The sequence below is a fragment of the Arvicanthis niloticus genome, chromosome 16 (assembly GCF_011762505.2).
Source record: "Arvicanthis niloticus isolate mArvNil1 chromosome 16, mArvNil1.pat.X, whole genome shotgun sequence".
In the NCBI taxonomy this organism is placed as follows: Eukaryota; Metazoa; Chordata; class Mammalia; order Rodentia; family Muridae; genus Arvicanthis; species Arvicanthis niloticus.
Window position 1 is genome coordinate 19,316,926 of NC_047673.1, and position 17,779 is coordinate 19,334,704.

A 17,779-nucleotide genomic window follows, 5' to 3' on the forward strand; every position below is an offset into this window, starting at 1 on the left:
GGGAGGGAGAAATAATGAGACGAGAAGGATTAAGTGTGGAGAGGAATGGGAGGGCAGGGTAGAGGAGTGAGTGTGGGGAACAGTGTGGGGAGAAGTGTGGAGGAGGAGTGTGGAGGAGGAGTCTGGGGAGGAGTGGAGAGGAGGAGTGTGGAGAGTAGTGTGGGGAGGAGTATGGGGAGGAGTATGGGGAGGAGTGTGGGGAGGAGTATGGTGGAGAAGTGTGGGGAGGAGTATGGGGAGGAGTATGGGGAGGAGTATGGGGAGGAGTATGGGGAAGAGTGTGGGGAGGAGTATGGTGGAGAAGTGTGGGGAAGAGTGTGGGGAGGAGTATGGTGGAGAAGTGTGGGGAGGAGTATGGGGAGGAGTATGGGGAGGAGTATGGGGAGGAGTATGGGGAAGAGTGTGGGGAGGAGTATGGGAAGAAGTGTGGGGAAGAGTATGGTGGAGGAGTGTGGGGAGGAGTATGGTAGAGGAGTGTGGGGAGGAGTGTAGGGGAGGAGTGTGGAGGAGAAGTAGGGGGGAGGAATAGCTAACAGACATTGTAACCACGGCAGCTCTTATAAAGGAAAACCTTTAATTGGGGGACTGACTTACAGTTCAGAGGTTTAGTCCATTGTCATCATAGCAGGCAACATGATGGCATGCAGGCAGATGTGTTGCTGGAGAGGTAGCTGAGAGCTCTACAAGTGGATTGGTAGGCAGCAGGAAGAGAGTGACTCTGGGGTTGGCTTGAGCATTGGAAACCTTAGAGCCCACCCCCAGTGACACATTTCCTCCAGCAAGGCTCCACCACCTCCTAATGGTGTCACTCTGTGAGCCCATGGAATCCTGCAGGAACAGAATAGAGTAACTTGCCAGTGACAGTGACCATGAGCAGGCCAAAACCAGTTTTCTTTTTCCATATCTTTTTATGTGGGTTGCCAACAGAAGATATTGTCCACATTTAGAATGGGTCTTCCTGTTTGTGGTGGTTTGAATGAGAATGGCCCCCATAGGCTTGTAGATTTGAATGCCTAGTTACCAGGGAGTGGAATTGTTTGAGAAGAATTAGAAGGATTAGGAGGTGTGGCCTTGTTGGAGGAAAAGGGTCCCTAGGGGTAGGCTCTGAGGTTTCAAAAAGCCCACAATAGGCCCAGGGTCTCTTTCTCTGCCTGCTTCCTGGGGATCAGGATATAACGCTTTTAGCTACTGCTCCAGCATCATGCCTGTCTATTTTCCACCAAGATGATCATGGGCTAGCCCTCTAAAACAGTAAGCAAACCCTCAATTAAATGTTTCCTTTTACAAGTTGCCTTGACATGGTGTCTACTTAGCGATATAACAGTAACTAAGACAGTGCTTTGGTTTGCTTATTGCTGTTTGTTTGTTTTGTTCTCTGTGTAGCCTTGGCTGTCCTGGAACTAACTCATTCTGTAGACCAGGCTGACCTTGAACTCACAGAGATCCACCTGCTCCTGCCTCCCAAGGGCTGAGATTAAAAGCATGCATCACCACCATCAAGCTAAGATACTGCTTAAAACATCTATTCAAGAAAATTCCTGTCCAGAGGCTGATGTTTTAGTAGATTCCAGATGGTCAAACAGACAGCCAGGATTAACTACCACAAATCCCAAACACTTTCTGGTTGGATTTAAGGCTTGCTCTGCAAGATGGAACTCAAATCTGGCTCTGCTACCAGAACCAAAACCCTGTAGATCACAGGGGTCATGGGCCCTTGTGAAGAATTGATTGCTATAATTTTACCAGATGGACATGGTATTAAACCAACTTCTAAGGATTTATACTCATAGATTAGTACAGCTCTCAGCCCTCATCAGAGAAGTTTCTTTTGCCATAGATGGTGATTACCATGGACCCACAACTAGCCTAGGTGCAGAGAATAAAAAACAGTAGAATGCTCAGGTCTAAATGGGGCATCTGCACCATATGGTCTTCTCCCCAAACTCAGAGATCATTACAGAAAAGGGGACAACACTGTTATAGAAACCAGAGGTGGCTGATGATTACTAGGAAACTGTTTCCTGGACAGTTCCATATATGAACTCCCAGTGGTTGTGACAGTATACACAAGATCTACGGTAACATCAAGCCAGACAAAGTCCCACCATGGGGTGGGGATGGTGTCATGAGGCCCCACCCCCAGCCAAGGAAAATAATTGGCAATAGATGACTCCCAAGAGAAGGAGAATCGATTTTCTTTCAGGACATGGCACATAAGAAGCTATTCATACTCTAGTAGGTGGACAAACCCTAAGCCCATGCACACACAGGTAGCATTAAGTGAACTCAACGGTTAAAAAAAAAAATCCAACAAGATACCCGTGGTAGTGCACAACTTTGATCCCAGAACTCAAGAGGCAGAAGCAGGCATATCTCTGTGAGTTCAACACCAACCTCATCTACATAGTGAGTTCCAGGTAAGCCCAGGCTACAAAGTGAAATCCTGTCTCAAAAACAGAACAAGGTTAAAGACAAAAACAAACAAACAAACAAACAACAAAAAAACAAAGCATCTGAAATTGGGAGGGAAAGTGGTAGCAGAACAAGGGTGGAACTTTAGGAGGGGGTTTTAGGGGTGGATTTAATCAAAACATACTCTATGCATGTATAAAGTTCTCAAACAATAAACCAGAGAAACACCCTGAAAAAATTATTACAAGGCAAGCCACAACAGTGATTTATATTAAGATGGTTTGAAGAGTTAGCACCCGGCTAGAGAGTTGTCTCAATGGTTAGGAATACTAGCTGCTCTCCCAGAGGATTCAGGTTCAATTCCCAGCATCCATATGGTAGATTACAGGGGAGCTAATGCCCTGCCTCTGAGCTGTATCTGCACTAGGGACACTTAGGATGTACAGAAGTAGGCAAAAGTAAGACACCCATGCAAAAATAAATTAAAATAAAATAACATTGTTTTTTGGTGGTATTGGACACTAAACCTAAGCTCCTTCATATATTAAACATGTAGTATCACTGAGTTAGACCTCTGTTCTGGACTGATTTATCAGGGGTGATGTTGGTGAGTTTATATTTTTAATGCTCAACCTTTATCTTCTAGTGATAGAATCTGTCTATACATTGATGGTAAGATCACTGGGATCCCATTTAAAATAATACAGTGGCAGAATGAGGTTGTTCATGTATTGGTCCTTATACGAGCTGGGTAACGGTCATGGGAGGAGAAGTACTATCCCCTCTGCTTTTGTTTGTGTTGGAGATAGTTCATAATAAAAAGTGAAAGAGAGATTTCCAGCATTCCGTTGTTGCAACTAAGTGAGAAAGAGGAAAGATTTTTACTTAGAGCTCCATAGCTTTCTGTGAGAATAGCTGGATGTGGGTGGTACAAAAGAACCACCAGCTCCCCCAATCCCACCCCCACCCCACCCCAGCCTGGATGGGTAGAAAGTAGGATTCCTGAGAGACAGGAAAAAGAACAGATGCTGTGTAAAAAAGATGGGTGAAGGCGATCTTAATGGTGTAAAAATAGAGGTGGGTGTCCAGCTTGCTATCAATATTCCTGCAAGGCTTGGCACCTCCTAAGATAGATCTGAGCCTACCAGGCATCCCAGGGGTTAACCCTTTTAAGTTCATTTTGATGTTCGATAGCTTGACTTTGTGTAGGCCAGTGGGTAGCCTTTCTGGGATTGCTATGATTTGCAAGTGAAATGTTCTTCCTAAGCCAGCGTGTTAAGAACTTGGTCCTTGGGTTGAAGAGATGCCTCACCAGTTACAAGCACTGATGACTGCTCTTCCAGAGGTCCTGAGTTCAATTCCCAGCAACCATATGGTGGAGCACAACCATTCGTAATGGGGATCTGATGCCCTCTTCTGGTGTGTCTGAAGACAGTGATAGTGTACTCACATACATAAAATAAAATTAATAAATCTTAAAAAAAAAAAAAAGAAGAAGTTGGTCCTTATCTTGTGGTGCTACCAGGATGTTCTCAAATCTTGAAGAAGTGGAAATTAATTGGAGGCAGCTAGGTCACTGGAGATAAACCCTTGATGGGGGTATTAGGACCCTAGCGCCTTCATGTTTCTTTTAGCTTCATGGATACCATGAGGTAAATACCCCTCTCTCACTACCACATACTTCTACCTCAATATACTGCCTCACTTCAGGGCTAAAGCAATGTGGCCCCATAACCATGACTGACTCCTCCGAGACACTTCGAGAAATTAAACTTCCCATCCTCACGAGTTTGCTTCTTTTACTTTGTCACAGCCTCTAAGAGCTAGCACAGGGGTTTACTCGTCCTGCCAGGAAAACTCAGGCTGATACTGGGGCTTCTTTGGGAGTCCTTGGTTTCTCATGTGGTGAAGCAGATGCACCACACTTACTAGGAGCTCCACATGGAGTGCATGTGGAGCTCTGAGGCAGCTGTCAGACATCGATCGACCTTCAGGCACTGCATGCAGACACGAGTGAGTCTAACCTTAGGAATGCTGCAACTTAAGTGGGCAATTGATGTCTCTTGGCTTGCTTCCCAGAATCCCTCTTGTCTGTCTATATCCTTCCCACTGAGGGAGGAGGAGGGGAGAGAGAGAGAGAGACAGAGAGAGAGAGAGAGAGAGAGAGAGAGAGAGAGAGAGAGAGAGAGAGAGAGAATCTTTCCCTATTGCCTGTTCCAACCTTTCCCCATATTTCATGTTAGCAGACCCTTGTGTCCAACCGTTCCTCTACTGGAAGAGATCTTCCCCAGGGACCACTGTCTTTTCTGCTCTCAGGCCTGAGCATGGCAGAGCTGTGGTAAACCAGAGCCCGGCATCTGGGAGAGGTCAGCTGTGGGATGCAAACTTCAGCTGCCTAATGTTAGCAATTGCTTAAATGTTTGTCTGGAGCTTTTTCTGTCCAAGGAGGGTGAGGGAGGGTGTGTAGATACTGTGGAGGGATAGCTTGGGGATCTTGCAGAACAATGGGGAGTACTCACAAAACAAAACAAAAACAAACAAATATATAAAACAAAGGGAAGACCAGCGATGAAATGCCCCACTCAGCTGCCATGCTGTGCTGGGTCAAGGTAGCCTCTATTTCTTGGGGGTTTTCATGAACAGTCACTGATCATTTAGGGCTATTGTTTTGCTTGGTTTGCTGTTAGCATACATTTCCAGATTAGAAAGCAGTGCCAGCGCAATCGGTTCAGTGTCTTGTGGCATAGAGTTTGGCTATTCTGTTTTATGCTCCCAGTGGGTCGTGATCCTCCAGCCACTTGCCCAGCAGCTCTCTGCATCCAAATGAAACACACACACACACACACACACACACACACACACACACACACACACACACACGCTAGCTTATTTTTAATATGCCGTCTAACTCAATGGATGGACAGTTCTAATCCTCTGCCTGTTACCCAGGCTCAATCGGGGAGGTGGCCAGAGGCCATTTACTGAATTCTTACAAGACTCATTGGCTCTTTCTTCTGCAACTCTAAATCCAGTTCCTAGCCTGCACAAATCCAAAGGTTCCACCCCATCTCCCTTTGCCCAGCCATTGGCTCCTGGAATCTTTACTGATTGATCAAAAGCCAATTGGCGGCAAGAACCTTCAGCATTTAAACATGCAGATTCCCGATTAAATCAAAGCATTAAAACTAATTCCCAATACCTCACCTTCTCTGTCAAAAAAAACTTCTCTCAGGCATAAATTGAGCATTACCATAAGAATTATGTAAATTTCAGAGTATGATATACAATTATCATCAGTTCATCATATTTGTCAATAAGATAAAGTACTATTATATCTTAACTAAAGAGTTTATAATTCTATACCCGAATTATGTTTAGATTTTATCCTGTATCACCTTTGGAAAAACATGCTTTCAACTCTATATCATTATATTTCTCAATGCTAAACAAGTTAAGTTTGCTTATGAGACTATAACTAGTCTTCAACCCCATCAGTAATCTGAATTAAATATTACCTGAATATACAGAAAGCATAAAAACATAGCTTCCAAAACTTAAACAAATTGTAGAGACAGCTGACTACCTAGACAGTCCCCTAATTTCTTATAACCTTGGAGCATTTGTCTTCAGCCTTTTGGCCCAGAGCCATCTGGAAGACCCAGAAATGAAGTAGGAATATGAAGGACTATCTTACTCTATCTTGGCAGAGCTTAGCAGTCGACTCTCCCTCATCTGTGTGTCCATCTGGACAGTATTTTGTCTGTAGGTGAAGTAGGCAGTTTCTGCCCGGTGGCTACCTTGTCACGATAAGCAACCTTGCCTGGAGGTGAAGATGCTCCATATCTTCTTTGAACCATGAAGGGGATGCTGTCAGGAGCAGGTATGTCTCTAGTCAAAATTTCTAATAACAGTGAAATGATAAAAGGTCAGATTCTGCGGACTTGGTAGTGGTGTGGGCTTTTATAGAGTCTTATACAGCATGTGCAGTGAGCCATCGAAAGAATACATCAGGGTGGTTAACACCGAATCATGGGGGTGGGGATGTCCAAGTCTCGGGTTCTGGGACAGGCCAGGGGCAGGGTGATTTTCATTTAACCTATTACCTTACATTGACAATGAAATGCTTGTCTAAAAACCAGGAACACTCACCAACTCATGGGAGTGATGTGGTACAGTTTGCTGCAATTCCAGTGGACATGAGGAGTGGGTAAATGATAGACACCAGTCCCAGAAAACTTTGGGGTGGTAGCTTTGAATTTTAAATGTTTTCTTGTTGGCAAGGGGGGGGGAGGGGAGATGCACAGACATGAAGTTTATGCCCAGAGTAGGTTCCATCCCCGAAGAGAGAAAGCATGTTAGCCAGCATCTATCACTGAGAAAAAAAATGCCGTGATAACCTACTTAAGAGGGAAGGTTTGTTTTAGTGTACAATTTGGGGAATGTTAGGCCATGATCAATCATGGCAGGTGCTGTGACCGTGGATACGTCATGGTGTGATGGGATAATCTTTTTGTCTACTGTGTAAAGGTTGTCTCTGTATTATTCGAATGTTGATTTCTGTATAGTCTCAGAGTTGAGTACAAGCTGGACTTTGGTATTGTTATTTTCATTGCTTAAGTATTTTGTAAACATCTTCTCCATCACCTTCTGATTGGCTAAATAAAGAGCTGATGATCAGGCAGAGACAGGAACTATGGGAAGAATTGAGAGGTGGGGATTTGTCAGGAAGTTGTATGGGGACTGAATAGGAAGTAATGGGCCAAGTGGCAAGCGTGGACTAATATAGATGGGTTATTAAGTTCTATGAGCCAGTTGGGAACAAGCCTAAGCTATAAGGTCTAAGCTTTCATAAATAATAAAAGGTCTTTGTGCCATTACTGGGAAGTGGTGGTCGAGGCAGTCTGATGAGAATGGTGGAGACAGACGAGTGCAGAGGAGTGCTGGTTATTTATTTATTTATTTATTTATTTATTTATTTAATTTTTGTCAACTTGACATAATTTAGACCAGTGGTTCTCAACCCATTGGTCGTAACCATTGAAAAATACATATTTCCTATGGTCTCAGGAACTAAGACACTGCTCAATAGCAGAGTAACAGTGATGAATTAGCAAATGAAAATACATTTATGATTGGGGGAAGGCCATCAGAAATATGTGTTTTCCAATGGTCTCTGACCACAGGTTGGGAATTGCTGATCTAGGTTATCTGGAAGGAGGCTATCAGCTGAAGTATTGCCTCCATCAGATTGGCCTGTGGGCATGTCTGTGAGAGGGATTTTCTTGGTTGGTGATTAGTATGGGAAATTTCAGGGAATTGTGGGTGGCACCACCCCTGGATCAATGGTCCTAGGATGTCTAAGAAAGGTAGCTGAATGTGATCTGGAGAGCAAGCCAGGAAGCATTCTATTGCCTCTGCTTCAGTTCCTGTTGCCAGGGTTTCAAGTTGAGTTCCTGCCCTGCCTTCCTTTATAATGAACTCTACTTGTAAGAGATGAAGAATCCTTTCTTCCCCAAGTTGCTTTTCATCAGGGTGTTTAGTCAGAGCAACAGAATGTGAGACAATGTAGAAGGAAGAGAAGGAGGAAAAGGCTAGACCCTTGTTTCCCTTTCAAGAGCACATGCTAGTGACATATGACCTCCCATTAGACCCCACCCCTTCATGGTTTTACAACTTCCCAATAATGCCCTAGGCTGGGCACTGGGTCTTTAACATGTGGGCCTTTGGGGACTAGTTAAGATCCAGACTACAGCCAGATGATATCTGAAGAAGAAAAAGCTATAAGTGAAAATCTGGAAAGTACAAATGTTCCTACCATTTGCAATACTCCCCCTACCCGCTGCAAGCTTGAAGCAATGGAGACTAGTCACAATCAGCATGCCATTGCAAGAGAATGTTTTACTCGTTAAAAACCCACTTCTGCTACAATGAATGTTTAAAAAAAATTATTATCATTCCAGTAAATGAATTCTGGGATGTTTACCCCAAGACATACTATAAATATCTTGAACATTATATAAGATAAATTCCTTAGACTAGAGGAAGTTCCTAACAATGTGCTATTGGTTATTGGAAACAGGTTTCCTGACCCTGCAAATATATGGAAATGTGGGCTAGTTCTTAACATAATCTGACCCATATTCTCTGTTTCTTGGTTTTAATGTTTGTGTGTGTGTGTGTGAGAGAGAGAGAGAGAGAGAGAGAGAGAGAGTGTGTGTGTGAAAGGGAGAGAGAGAGAGACTTAGTGTTCCATTGTGCGGAAGAGATCATGGTCATGGCAAGTCTTATAAGAGAAAGCATTTGGTTGGGGGCTTGCTTACTGTTTCAGAGGGCTAGTCCATTATCATCATGGCAAGGAACATGGTAGCAGGTAAGTATGGTGCTGGAGAGGTAGACAAGAGTTACATCCTGACCTATAGGATCAGGAAGACACTGGAACTAGCATGGGCATTGCTACCTCAAAGCCCACTCCCAGTGACACACTCCCTCCAACAACATCACACTTCCCAACTTTAATTCCTTTAAAGAGTTCCACTCCCTGGTGACTAAGCAGTCAAATATATGAGCCTATGGGGACCATTCTTATTCAAACAAGCACATTCCACTCCCTGGTCCCCATGGGCTTGTGGCCATATCATAATGCAAAAAATGGATTCAATCTAACTTCAAAAAATCCCTATCTGTAGTCTACGACAGTCCTAGCACTATTTAAAAGTCTATTTAAAAGACTCGTGGCAATCTCTTAACTATAACCTCCTGTAAAATCAAAAACAGGCAGATCACATGCTGCCAACATACAATGGCATAGAATATACATTACTGTTCCAAAAGGGAGGAAAGGAAGCACAACGAGGAAATACTGGACCAAAGCAAGACCAAAAACCAGTTGGGTAAACTCAGAACTCTGCATCTCCATGTCTGATGCCAAAGTGCTCTTTAGATCCCCAACTCCTTTCAGCTTTGTTGATAGCTCCACACACCTCTCTCTTCTGCTGGTCCCACTCTCTGTTATCTGTTATGGCAGGTATCCCATGACTCTGGCATCCCCAACATCTTGGGGTTTCCAGTGAAATCAGACTTCATTCTTACAGCTTCAGGTAATGGCCTTTCCGGGCCTCTTTTTGGACACCCCTGACAGGGGAGTGGTTTGCAACAATTTCCTTTCATTCCTTGCTGACTAGAAGAAAGCAGCACAAACCCAAGCTTGCTAGGCCGGAGTTTACTTAGAACAGGACAGATTAGCCTGATATTACCTCAGCATGAGTGTGCATGGCCTCGAGCTGAGCTGTTCATCAGAATCCTAGACCTCATTCCCCTTCCTCAGCAAAGCTAATCTTATAACCTGAAGAGCGAGGTGAGCTCCCTCCTCCCCTTCCTGTTTCTCTCTCTTGAATCCACTTCCTGTTTCTCTCTCTTGAATCCCCTTCCTGTTTCTCTCTCTTGAATCCTGTTGTACTTAGGGAGCTTCAGTGATGTTCAGTCACACACACACCCCCCCCCCCCCAGGCCCCTGGACCATAGGCTAGGACAGTGTGGCAATACTCATTGTGAGAAACCTATAGGAACATGTTGAAATATCTTCTATTTACTTGTCATATGAAGGTTGTTGCCTTCTGCTAACCTTTTTGTTGTTGGTTTGTTTGTTTGTTTTTGTTTTTGTTTTTTTGGTTTTTCCGAGACAGGGTTTCTCTGTGTAGCCCTGGCTGTCCTGGAACTCACTCTGTAGGCCAGGCTGGCCTCGAACTCAGAAATCCGCCTGCCTCTGCCTCCCAAGTGCTGGGATTAAAGGTGTGCGCCACCACCTCCCGGTTCCTACGCCTAGTTTTAGAAGCTTCTAGCCTCCATACAATCTTATCTAGGCCTAGAATGTTTTCAGACTTATTGCTGAACAAGCTCACACCTTCTTAGTTCTTTCTGAGCTCTGGATGTCTGGCCAACTCAGCTGTTCTGGCTCAAACTCCTCTCCAAGATGACTGATTCAATCTGACTTCTCTCAGTTTCTTATTGAATTGCTCAGTTTGTCTGCATACTAACTCTGGCAATCTGTTCTAATCTTCTGCTCCTTCTCATTCTCTGGCATTCTGTCCTTACCTGTGTCTAGCTTGTTTTTTTTCTCTCTCTGTCTCTTTCTACAGCCTGCCTCTGTACAACTGTCTCTGTAAAATGCCTCCTTCCTCTCTGCACTGCCCCTCAAGGAGCTTCCCTTTCCTCTTTCTAAGAGGTTTTGAGAGTTGGGTATATTCTATTGTAGGGAGTGGTTTTGATGCTTTGATTGGAAATCTGCATGTGAATGCTGAAGGTCCTGTTTTCCAATTGGTTCTTGATCAATCAATAAAGATGTTAGTGGCCAATGGCTGGGTGGAAGAGGCGGGACTTCCAGATTCCAATAGGTAGGCTGGTAGAGGGCTGGGGGTGGGGTGGGTGGATGAAATTCACTATGTTTCGGAGGGAGAGAGAGCCACTAACCATGTGAAATCTCGGGTGGAGTGGCCATTGACTGTTTTCCTAACTGGGCCAGGGGTTGCAGGTAGGAGATTAGAAATTCAATTAAGCTGAGGGCAGCTTTAGAGGTGTTAAACCAGGAGTGAAGGTAAGGGTTGTGGTAAGGTTAGCCGTGGAAGGCTTAGAAGTGCCCAACCATTGAGCTAAAACCATATTAAAAATAAGCTAATGTGTGTGTCTCTTTTATCCTCGGATCCAAAGGAACCAGGGTGGGGCTGATACCACGGTCTGCCCAGGGCTTAAAGCAGGGTAATAGAAACTACAGGCTAACTACAGGCTACTTCCTATTCTGTCAAATCTTTCTAGGATTTGTCACTCTGTCTGCCACTCAGATGTCACTTTTAAACATAGGTGCTTCCTTCTACAAATTAACTTTGCCTTCATTGTTTGGGATTAAAGGTATGTGCTAAGGGCAAGTCTGTATTCAAGCCAGAGTGGATTAAAAGTGTGTGTGGTAAGGGCTGAACCACACCACAACTAGAAACAGTGTCGTGTCCCCCCCCCCCCGCGCCCCCCGCCCTCCCGCCCCCTCCCCCCCCCCCCCCCCGCAGTAAATAGCGCGATCTCAGGGGTCACAGTGTGATCAGATATCCTGCAACAGGAACTTGTTTCCAAAACAGTAAGCTTGGGAGGGAGCAACCTTGTCAAGGTGGCACTTGTTACAGAGCCAGGCATTTGCACCTAGGATTCCATAGAGCACCCCCACATCAGCTAAGCTCTGGCTGCCTTTTTCTCCACTATGTCTCTGCTTTTGTGTTCTGCAGTCCGTTCTCCCCCCCCCCCCACCCCCCCCCCCAAGGGACTCAGTGCTGGGTTTCTCCAGCTCTCAGGACAATGCCTCAGTCACCCTACTTGCTGAGGAGCAGTTTTCTAGTTGCTTTGATTCCTAGCCACCATGAAGCTGGGAAGCTGGGAATATGAAGCTTGTTTGTAAGCTGGCACCAGGCTTCTCCTCAAGGGGAACTTCCAATTAGTGGCTATTTAATTGGGTCGATTTGCATTTGAGTTCAAGTGAGATATTAGCTGATGGTTTCCCTTCTAGTGCCCTCTCAGTCTTGTTTGGTATGATGATGCTAGCTAGCTGTGTAGAATGAACTGGGACACATTCCTGTGCCCTTGAGTAGTTGTACAACATTGGTGTCTATAGTTTCTTTGAGCTTTCAATAGAATTCTCCAGTGCAAAGCTAGGTGTGGTGGCTCACACCTGTAATCCCAGTACTTGAGAACAGAGGGAGGAGGAAGAAGAGGAGGAGGAGAAGGAGAAGAAGGAGAAGAAGAAGAAGGAGGAGGAGGAGAAGGAGAAGAAGGAGAAGGAGAAGAAGGAGAAGAAGAAGGAGTTTTACTGCAAGTCTGAGTTCAGCTTGGCCCACATAGTGGATTTCAAGCCAGCCAGGAATACAGAGTGAGACCCTGTCCTTTTTCAACGGAACAAACAGAATTTTCCAGTGGAATCATCAGTGCTGCATGTTTTCTTTGGAGAGGGAGTATCTATTTTATTTTAGTCGAAACTCACTTTTCCACCAACTCTCAGAAAGGGCAATGGCTGAGCTGCAGGCTTTGTACTGCAATAGACCCGGGAAGTTATCGGATCCCACATCCCTCTCTGTATGTGCAATCTTGAGGCCTGTGGTTGGGGTCTGAGGTCTCAGGCTCTTTAGCTGCTGAGATGGGAGGAGCCTATCTCTGGGGTATGCTAGTCCAGCTTTCTTTGCTACATGGTAGTGGCTTTAGAAGAAGCTGTGTTCAGTTCATCAGGCATTTATCTTCATCTCCCACTCACTCATCAGAAATAAGATGCTTGCCCTTGTACAACACCTACCTAGGAAGAGTTCCTGACGTCTTTTTAAACCCAACTTGAGAACCAGAAAGGGCCGAGGGCAAAGGCAGAGCTGCTAACTCTGAATCATGAGGCAGGAGGGCACAGTTTGGCAACCAGATCTCCCAAGGAAGAGGCAACCTTGAAGCTGATTAGCTGAACCATCTTCCTCTGTTGGGCTGCTGGGAACTGGAATGAGAAATTGGGCCAAAGGAAAACAGAGAAATTAGGCATCTCTCCTACTGATCAATTTATGAAATGACTATTTTGTTAAGTAGCTCACTAATTTCTACTTTTATGTGTATGTGTGCTTTGGCTGCATATATGCCGGTGCAAGCAGGTGTGTGCCTGATGCCCTTAGAGGCCAGAAGAGAACTGGAGTTCAGGATGGTGGTGAGCCACCATGTGGTCCTGGGAACTAAACCCAATCACCGACTGAGCCATCTTCCAGCCCCTGAATTGATTTTACTAAAAGGAAATTTCTTATGGCTTGGAGTGATGGTGTATGCCTGTAATCCCAATACGTAATGGAAGATCAGGAGTTACAGGTCATCCTCTCTGCTTCATAGTGAGTTTAAGGCCAGCCTGGGCAGGGGTTAAACAAAGCAAATGTTAAACAAAGCAAAATGTAAGAGAAGCAGGAAGACACTAGAGGGCGCCCTGGCCCAGTAGCTGCAGGGCTGCAAAGCAACCCTGGGGTGTCCCTCTTTTGATGATGGCCTCTGGGGTTCCTCTTGCACTTCCCAGACTCCACCATGGCTTAAAAAAAAACCGAAACAAAACAAAATGAAACAAAACAAAACAATTTCCAGTTAAGCCCCACCACATCTCCAGATCTTCTTTCCCTCCCTCCCTCCCTCCCTCCCTCCCTCCCTCCCTCCCTCTCTCCCTCCCCCCCTCTCTTTCTTTCTTTCTTTCTTTCTTTCTTTCTTTCTTTCTTTCTTTCTTTCCTTCTTTTTCACAAGCTTTCTCAGACTATCTTTTCAAAGTAAAAAGCCCCATACTAACACACATAATACATGTCTCCTTTTGCCTTATTTTATGCCTCAGATAATGGACGTGTCTGGGCTTGGGCAGCTGTCCAGTCTGAGAACCAGAAGGCAGGCTTTTCAGCTTTTTAGAGTCCCTCTAAGTCCACTATGGTCCCAGGCAGGCTACTGTTTTACAGGGACAACTCAAGTCAACCCCCCCCCCCACTTTATTTTCCCAAAGTGATTTGTGAAGTCCACAGAAATGGAAAGTGGATTTGAACCCAGGAGGACCTTTCTGTCTATATCCTTATGGGCTTAACACTTTACCATCAGCTTGGAAACCTATGTTATTATTAACGACGTTGGTCGTGTTAGATGATGTGAAGCCGGAAAGATGAGTGGTGGGATTCAGTGTGAGTCAGATGAAGGGAAGACAAAGGCAGTCACACCAGGGTCCTGGGAAGAGGACCAATGTCATTACCCAGAGAAGGAACCCATTCCATGTGAAACAGCATTTTCTGGGCACAGCAGGGCCACAGCTCACAGGAGTGCACACACAATACCTATGTCCACAATCACATGTGCACAAGATCAAGACAGCCAAAGTTCCAGCATGGACAAAAGGCTTAGAAAATCTACCCCTAGTTGAGGAGCTACCAGCAATTGATGGATTCAGGGAAGGAGTGTGCCAATTTTGTTCAGGGATGTGACCGCTGATGGGCTACACATCTTCCAGTGGGTAGCCTAGTCCTATGCACCTGTCAACAATACTCTGTGGGTTTTAAACAGAATACAGAAATTTGGGAGGGAAGGTGGTGGGGGGGGGCATGGAAAGACTTGGAGGGGAGTGGCCACCCTTGAAACGTTCTTCTTAGTGTTTTGAAACTTCCTTGAGGGTTGGAGAGATGGCTCAGCAGCTAAGAGCACTGATTGACCCCTTCTAGAGGTCCTGAGTTCAATCTCCAGTAACCACATGGTGGCTCACAACCATCTGCAATGGGATCTGATGCCCTTTTCTGGTGTTTATAAAGATATCAACAGTGTACTTACATACATAAAACAAATAGATAGATAGAAAGAAAGAAAGAAAGAAAGAAAGAAAGAAAGAAAGAAAGAAAAGAAAAGAAACTTCCCTGAACTTCCGGAGTCAGGGAAGTTTATTTTCTGAGTTTTTCCTGCCTCCCTTCTCCCTCTAGCAGGGAATGTTTTAACTGAGGGCAGAGTGTTAACACAGCACCAGAAAGGTAGGAAGATGTCTCTCATGCTTGGCCCTGTGTGTCTTCCAGTCTGGCTGATCACTGCAGACTTTGTAACATTCTTTATAATAAACTGGGGAATGTAATTATCTTCCCTGAGTTTGAGGAACTGCTATAGCAAACTATTCAAGCCAGAGAAACAGTGTTGTGGGAAGTCAACTGACAGCCAGCATTTCAAAACACACAGGGTACAGTCTCCACTTGGGACTGCAATCTGAAATCTTCTCCTACCAAGTTGGTGGGTCTGATACTATCTCCAGGCAGGCATTGTCAGAACTGGTCCGGTAAAGCCCTTGCAGTAGGATTACTTAGCTCTTGTGAGAAATCTCCACTCCTACATCTGATGTGAGAAGTATGTGTGACAGGTCTGTGAGGGGGTCTTTCCCCCCCAACTCCCCTTTCTGACAGAGCCATATGTTCCAGGCTGCACTTGGATTGTGTTTTATAGGCCAGGATGACCTTAAACTCCTGATCTACCTGCTTCCACCTCCCAAGTACTGGGAGAGCCCATGTTGGCCACCATGCCTAGCTTCTTATATCCATTAAAAATTTTTACACTTATTTATTTTGCGTATGTACATACATGGGAATCCATTCTTGCTCTCTCATAGGGGTGAAACTCAGGTTAGATTTGGCAATAAGTACCTTTATCTGCTTGGCCATCTCAACCTCCTATATCCTTTTATATTCAATTAGAAGACTTGATATAAATGAGTTCCTGTCCCAAAAGGGGCAGAAATCACCATGGGCAAAATGGGTCTGCGAGAGACAGAATGGAGTGGAGTTCACAAGGCCCAGGAGGGAAGCTTACTTTGGACTGCAGAGCTACTTAATGGGACTATCAAGGCAGGATACGCTCAGGTTCAGGTCCCTCCTAGCTGTGGTTGTAGGCTTGTTGGCAACTTGTAACTCCTGAACGTACCCCAAGAGCCTTAGGGGTACCTTAGTGTTCTGGTGTTGTGAAGAGCCACCACGTCCACTGCAACTCTTATAAAAGAAAGCATTTAATCGAGGCTTCTTACAGTTTCAGAGGTTTAGTCCACTGTCATCATGGCAGGGAGCATGGTGGCACGCAGGCAGACATGGTGCTGGAGATGCAGATGAAAGTTTCTTATCTGGATCTGTAGGCAGCAGTAAGAGAGAGCCACTGGGCCTGTCTTGGACTTTTGAAACCTCAAAGCCCAACGCCACTGATATATTTCCTTTAACAAGGCCACACCTCCTAATCCTTCTCAAGTAGTGCCACTCTCTGATGACCAAAAATTCAAATGTATGGGGGCCATTCTTACTCAAACCAGCACAGTAGCTATCTTTGTACAAGGAACTATGGGGCTTTTGAGCCAAGAGGTCCGAAGCTTAGATATCTCCCGTCTGTTAGTGCCTTTGTAGCCCTGACTCCCTTCTACCCCACTCCTTTTAAAAATTGAGGCAGGGTCTGATCTATAGCTATAGAGCTGAGGATGGCCTTGAATGTCTGATTCCCCCAACTTTCACTTCCTGAGTTCTGGGATTACAAGCTTGCAACAGGTCCAGGTTCTATGTGGCTCTGGGGGTTTAATCACGAACTTAGAGTATACCAGGTAAATTGTCTACCAAGTGTGCTACATTCCAAGCTTCCCCTTCCCCATTTTTTCTCTCTTTCATGGTTTAACATGGTTTTCATTTCGCTCTTACATGTCTGGCCCAGGCTGTGCCTCAAACTCACCATAATTATGTCTGGTATCAACTTTTCGGTAATCCTCCTGTCTCCGCGTCTCCAGCATTAGGACTATGTGAGCTAGCATGCCCAGTTTAAACTTTCTTTTTCTTGTTTTCTTCTTTCTTTCTTTCTTTCTTTCTTTCTTTCTTTCTTTTTTTTTTTTTGTCTGAGACAGGGGTTTGCTGCGTAGCACAGGCTACAATCCTTCTGCTTCAGTCTCTTAGCTGCTGGGAGAAGTGTGTAGCACTTGAATGTTGAGCTGAAATGTTGGACTTTATAAGCAGGCCCTTTCCTGAAATCTTAGTTCCAGGAAATCTGGGGCATCTAGTGGAACAAAACAAGGCAAAAAGCAAAACTCCTTTCAAAACACTTCTCCCAAAGGGAGGAAGGTGGCCCAGTGTGTTCTCTTAGGCTAACCTGGACAGCAGTAAAAACAGGGTTCTGGCCCTACCTCGGCCTCAGATAAGCTGTGTGATCTTGTGCAAAGCCCCTCCTTTACTGAACTTCGGTTTTCTGCTACTTGTGTTTGTTATTGTTTACATGTTTTGTTGAGATGGAGTCTCACCAAGTCGTCTGGCTGTCAACTCGGGATCCTCCTAGGGCTTCAGCCTCCCCAATGCCGGGATTATAGGCATTTCTAACAACATAGAGATGAACACAGACTCCAACCGATTGGACATGCATTTTCCTTTCCCTCCCTAGTGACTGCTAGGAGTAGAACCCAAGCCAAGTACTATTGGGTTCTTTGACCAACTCTAATCCTTCCCAGCCCACAGTCCGCAGAGGTTCGATCCTTTGCATTCCTCATGAGATTTACGCTCAGTTCCCAGCTGGCTGGCTAGTTTTCTCTTACTCTTCCACTACTCCTTTCAAGTCCATGAATGTGCGTTGTGCAGCCACTGTGCTGGCTTCTACTGCACCGTGAAAGTTGAAGAGCCCGTTAAGAAGGGCAAAGGATCAGCCCACCCGCTCTCCTCTGAGGAACCGCCAGGGATCGAGGGGTCATATCCTAATATAGAAAGCAGGCGGTCTGGTGCGCCGAGACACTGCCACCAAATCGGAGAGCTCCGTCACTGTCACCTCTACATAGTTTTTCCTAGATCCTCGGGGAGAAACCCAGGAA

General features: G+C 45.2%; 1 long non-coding RNA gene across 1 annotated transcript; it reads right to left on the reverse strand.

Moving 5' to 3' along the window:
- Positions 1-420: 420 nt before the first annotated feature.
- Positions 421-17,638, reverse strand: LOC143434672 (uncharacterized). The gene is made up of 3 exons (XR_013104350.1): positions 16,663-17,638; positions 12,734-12,919; positions 421-828 (listed from the first exon to the last, which is right to left on the reverse strand). It is a non-coding gene; the product is annotated as an uncharacterized LOC143434672 (long non-coding RNA).
- Positions 17,639-17,779: the final 141 nt, after the last annotated feature.